The 6,108-nt window shown below is 38.5% G+C and overlaps 1 protein-coding gene and 1 long non-coding RNA gene across 2 annotated transcripts in view; one reads left to right on the plus strand and one right to left on the minus strand.

Moving 5' to 3' along the window:
* Positions 1-1,026: 1,026 nt before the first annotated feature.
* The window catches only part of LOC116841903 (acyl-CoA Delta(11) desaturase-like), a 37,977-nt gene continuing 32,895 nt past the window's right edge, over positions 1,027-6,108 (plus strand). The window contains exon 1 of the mRNA XM_032810384.1: positions 1,027-1,784. The gene's annotated coding sequence lies outside the window, so the exon portion shown is untranslated. The remainder of the gene's footprint in view (positions 1,785-6,108) is intronic.
* On the minus strand, positions 4,144-6,081 carry LOC116841904. The gene is made up of 2 exons (XR_004377635.1): positions 5,538-6,081; positions 4,144-5,432 (listed from the first exon to the last, which is right to left on the minus strand). It is a non-coding gene; the product is annotated as an uncharacterized LOC116841904 (long non-coding RNA).

A 6,108-nucleotide genomic window follows, 5' to 3' on the forward strand; every position in this document is an offset into this window, starting at 1 on the left:
TGGGAGGGGTGTATATATCAATTTTGAACATGTAAGATTGACACATGATCAGTCGATTGTTACGAGATTACACAGAAGGAGGAATGATTGTTGCTATTGTCGTCTGCACTCACGTATATTAGCATATTGAAGCTAATCGCGTCTTAGACTGGAGATATTGGGGCGAAATTGTTGTGAAACGACGAGCGGCAACGACGAACGACAACAGTCCGAACGCTCGCACGCGATATCGATCGAAATGATCGTTTCCGTCTCTATCTGTACGTGGCGTCTCCGACGTATGACATCGGCCGGCGTATCAATAAATGGGTAGATCGACTCGCCCTTCAATTGAATATATATAGACTCATTAGCGGACACGCTGATCGAATTCTTCGCGTAAGCATCTGTCTGTAGACGACTGTACGCCTTCTATATTAGATACGGCGTTTCTTGCGTCTTACGAGAGACATCATATGTGTCTGTAAATAAGATCAATTTCAGCAATTTCTCCGGTTTATTCATGACCCAACCTGTTCTTGTTCAACGAGGCGTAATATAAAGATTCTGGAATGACATAGCTGCATATACATAGCGTAAAATCGTATGGACCAATGAGCATCGAGTATTAAGTCGTCATATCGATGCTTAATATTCGATTCTCATTGGTTCATACGATCTTGTGCTGTGCAGGGCTGCGTTCGGAAACGTCACTTGAGTACTTTCCCTCTCTTTTTATCTCAATCTCGTATCTCGCTCACTCCAACACAACGGGGACACTTGGGTTTCCGAACGTTGCGTTTCCGAACGCAGCCCAGTTATAGCTGCGTTCCGAAATTCACTGTCAATACTGAAAATCTATAATTCATGTTACGTATACTATAGAATTTCAGCACTGACAGTGAATTTCGGAACGCAGCCTATATTATTTCATGTGCGATAGCCCTAAAACTTTTCCGTTGGACGCGCCATCTACACTGATAGAAACCCAACGTGTTGATCCCGCGGACGCTACGGACGGGGGAGGCAGGTGCCGCGGGAGAGCCGGCACGTCGCGGCGACGTTCAGTTTGCATTTGCGCGCGCGTCTCGTCGGCGGACGCGTCTTTTCCTCTGTCGCTCCCTCGACATTGTCTCACATAGTTTCCCGATTCGAAGACGAAGGACCGGGCGCGAGACCTACTGTGTCTGGAAGTGCGACTGCGTGACTAAAAGCGCGCGCGGCGCGACGAGAGTTTCGAATCGACGCGTTTCGAGAGCACGCGCGACAGCGGGACGAAAATAATCGTCGCCCGCGGCATCGTGGGTATTCTTCTTCTTTTTCTTCTTCTTTTTTTTTTGTTTCCTTTCGAGCAGTCCTCTCGAGTGAGAAGTGCCACCAGGTTTTCTTTACGCGTCGACGAGACTCGTGAAGACGCGAGTCACTGTGCACACGCGATCCGCGCGTGGCGACGACTCCACGACTGAGCTCCGGGTTTTCGGCAGCCGCGCTACTTTTCGGGAAAATCGTTTTTTTTCTCTCTCTCTCTCTCTCTTTCTTTCTCTCGTCGATGAGCATCGACGAAACTTCCCGGCAAATTGCGCGCACGTGGCTGATAATCGCGGCGTGGCAGCGCGTGCTCGAATGAGCGAGCTGGTCTGTCGATTTCTTGCGCTCACAACGGGAAAGATTGCAGCCGACCGAGGCGAATCGCCAGCCCAGACCCGGAGGAGAGGCTTAGGAAGCGGCAAGGCTTTGTCGCGTCGACTCACGATTCCCCGATAAATCGCTCCGACTCTAAACGGAGGTCGCGTTATGCGACTCTGGTAAGTAGATCCTTTGTGCGAGACACAGCCTTGTGTATGATTAATTAGTTAATAGCGCGACAAACATTCCATGAACTTCGCAATTCGCTCAACTCTATTTAATTTATTTTAATCTATTTTTCTAATTGTTAATCTATTTTTTTACTAATAGCCGCGTTTATTAAATATTAAATATTAAATATTTTATTAATAGTCTACATTGATAGTTATTACTTGAAATTTGTTTTAAATAAGAGAAAAGAAGGGAAAGGAAGAGAGAGAGGGGCAGAGAGAGAGAGAGACTCAGACTCATATTAATATATATCTAAAAAAATATCTAAAAATTAACAAATATTTTTAATATTTATTTAAATCAAAATCCTCTTCATCCAAGTATTGTTTACTCGGTTTAAATAAATTTTTGTAATTTTTTTATATTTGTATTATATTTATATTATATTATATTTTTTTTCAGTGTAGTTGTATAGTGATACAGATCTAATTGTTGTGTTACGTAACTTTGGTAAGTCGATCCTTTCGATCGAGACACAGCGTTGTGTGCGATGAATTAATTAACAGCGCGACAGTTATGTTCGGCGCAAGTAGATCCTTATCGCGCAAGATTCTTAAAATAGCGCATTGTATGTGATCGATCAATTAATCACCAGCGCGACAGTTATATCCTGCGCAAGTCACGATTAACATCGCTTATGGGTCCGCTCGACGTTATAATCCGTTAATTTACTTTCCTCGCTGATTGGCGCATCTCTGTCCGTCGTCTCGCCGCGATTTCAAGCGAAGCTGAGTGCATCGGCCAGCGAAAAGAAAGGAAGGAAGGAAGGGAAATGGAAGTTACGACAAATCAATAATTGCGCAACTGCGTGATCTGATCGCGCGTCATCGTGAAGTCGCGCCCGCGGGTCACACGATTACATCCCTCCGTGAAAAGTCGCGGATGTGGAAGCGCGCGAGGGAAAGCCAAGTGGTCTCTTCTTTTCGGCTGCACTGCTGCACGGACGCATTAAGTTAAAGTGAGATAAAATATATTAGTCTTACTCAAAGTTGGGAAGTAACTAGTTAAAAAGTTAAAAGTTAAGTTAAAAAGTTAAATAGCTTTAACTTAGTTACATTTTTGCAATTTTAACTTTTAACTTAACTTAGTTACATTTTGTCGATAACTATTAACATTTAATTCAATTATCTTGAAATTAGCCATAAAGGTGTCGCGAAACGTCGAAAGGCTGTTCAGTGCAGCAGGGCTCATTTTCGACAATCTTCGAGGAAAAATGTCCCGATAAAAATTTCGAAAAAACTTCATTATTTAAATTTAATAAGTATCTGTAAATAAAACATGTTTCCAAATAAGGCGTATATTTGTTTCTTCCGTTATTTGTAAAACTAAAGTCATGAAATGAAACAAATTTAACTTTTAACTTTTTAATTACTTTTTTTATTAACTTAACTTTTAATTCAATTAATTTCATTATGGGTTAACTTTATCTTAACTAAGTTAAATTTTCAAAGCTATTAACTTTAACTTAGTTAAAAAAAAGTTTAACTTACCCAACCCTGGTCTTACTCTAACTTATTGCATCAGTGCAACTGAAAAGACCACACCTTAGGATACCGCGCGTTCTGAGATCGTCGGCGTCGGAATCGGTCGTCAATTAAGCTCGCTTTGATTACACCTCGCGTTTCGCCCATAATCCACTTTCGACATGACACGCATCTAACGTGACACCGCGACCATGCGAAATTTTCCACGTTCCTTACTATGATAGACGTTACAATCAATTCCTCTGCGTTACTAGAAATATAATAAAGTGAGAAAGGAATTTACGTGAAGAGAAAACTACAATATTCTCTCCGTACTGTGAAGTCCTGATCGCCACGCTCCGCGTCACATGACTTATCAAGTGACGTCACTTTATGTAAACAAGATAATTGATTGAGATCAACCTAATCAAGAGCGGACATAAATTTCTAGTTTCAAAACACACTCATGTCTGCAAAATGACGTAAATGCCATTCATTTTTTCTGAATATCTTCCTGGTATTTCACAACCAATTAAAGAAGTTGCTCCGTCAGAATTGAGCAGAAACAAATTCTGCCTGGGACGCGTCGGCTGTGTTCCGAAGTAGCTTGTAAACAAAGTCTCAAAGCCGTTCTGCAAACGAGTGTAGCCTTTCTTTTGTGTGTGTCCACAGTTTAGATATTATCGCCAACGCGATTGTCAGTTGCACGTCCGGCGATCAATTCAGTCGAATCATTTGCCGATCATTCCAGTCGGGATTCCGCGAGCTATACTAGGTGTGAACTTTGCATATCATCAGAAAACAATAATAATATTGAGATTTTATATTTTTAATCATACTCGTCTTAACCTTCAAATCGATGTATCATTTATTGGAATATCCAACGTTTTACAATATGTTATGTTATGTAAGGACGAAACACGCTTTTTCGCTAGAAGCGAGAAATAGCATTTTTTTACATTTTTTTACAGTATTTCAGCTAAAAAAATAACAAACTAAAATATGAACAGCGTACATGAAATGTAACTGTAATATACACTTTCTAATAAAAGAAAGTTGTTACATGATTGTGCGTGATAATGTGCACAAATCTTCTTTAATTAATATCTAAAAATCTACGTGATTATTTGCAAAATGATAAAGAGTTTCTTTGTTCAGTTTGACCTAATTTACACCTAATTTACACCTAATTTACACAATAGCACACATTGCCACTACAATATATCTACCGTCGCACGTAATTATTCACTAATATTTTTTAATTAATGTCTTCACTATTATTGCGAATATTACAAAACGGTATAGGATTTTTATGTTTATTGTTTATGTATATATATATATATATATTCGAAGTTAAAATATTATATTAATATTTCAATTTCGAAAGAGTTTATAGAGTTTATAGAGTTTGATACTGATAATTGTTGAAGAGGACTTGGAATGGGGCTGAAACGTTCAAATTAAAAAATTCCGTTATTAATATAACTGTTAAATTTGTGCCTAAATATCGATATTTTTTTATGTCAAATTATTGTTATAATCTTAGAGTCTTACATCTGTACTTTGTTGTAATCATAATCAGAATCATGGAATGAATTTCTGGTCAGAATACAAATACGCCTTCTTGAAACGTACTCTGGATGCACGTTTGGCGTTGAGTCTAATCTTTTCCAGAGATTTCGTTTTTCTAAGAGCCGATTGTTTCAATCTCTTGGTAAACTATCTGACAGTTAAATCATATGTTTGTTTTCGTTTTTTCTTCAAAGTGGACAGATACATGATTTAACTGTTAGATAGCTTACCAAAAGGTTGAAACAATCAGCTCTAATAGAATTTTCCTAAATAACTAGATTATAAATGCCATGTGTTACGTGATTCCAGTTGCGAGAAGGCATACATTTAGCGTTCACAATGCGTTCAGAACACAACTTGCTGCGTGCAGTCGGGCTCACGAGTGACATAACAAAACAGACTCCGTCGAGCGTGTAGTCGAGGACGACTCGTCCGTTAATCGTCCTGTAAATCGGTCACGCGTGACATCGAACTTCCTAATTCGAGTATCGTGATAGGCGAAAGTTAACTGAATTTCAAGCAACATCCCGTCACTTTCTACCGTCGCGTCGTTCTGCTCTACTGTTAAAAAAGAAGCTCGCATCAGAGAATATTAGATTTCAATTATCATGACCAATATCCCGCTGGATGCTGATCACAATTGTTATATCGATATTGCACACTTACTCTTTGTTTATCATTCGGAGCTTTCCATGTTTTTCAATTTACCTCAACCTTACTCGCTTCGTTCCGAGAAATTGAGTTCGCATCTCCAATCCGCAATCCCCGATCTTAACCTTCTTTGACTGACACGAGTTTCAAATATACAAACACTTATGTTTGATCTGTGAGATTTTTAACTTTAATACACGGAGGAGATATTATAGTTTTTTTTATACAAATTCTTTTTGTACAAGTTCTTTTTATTATATTTTCAGCGGTGCAGAAATGGGCTGCAAAAGTAGGTCTAAAGCCTATCTCGCTAAGGAACGCAGTAAATTTCGTTGGAAACATTACAAGTTTTTTTAACAACACATTTTAGTTTTTAAGATATAAATAGCACGCGGAAAAAAGATATACACATAACCAAAAATATTTAATTATGAGCAGTATAGTTGCATCACTCTTGTTGTCTTTGTGTGGTGGTAATAAATATGGTCGATATGACTCAGGAAAGTTATATATATATATATATATATATATATATATATATATATATATATATATATATATATATATATATATATATATATATATA

Source organism: Odontomachus brunneus, unplaced genomic scaffold, assembly GCF_010583005.1.
Source record: "Odontomachus brunneus isolate Ranch 3 - 2012 unplaced genomic scaffold, Obru_v1 Obru_scaffold_019, whole genome shotgun sequence".
In the NCBI taxonomy this organism is placed as follows: Eukaryota; Metazoa; Arthropoda; class Insecta; order Hymenoptera; family Formicidae; genus Odontomachus; species Odontomachus brunneus.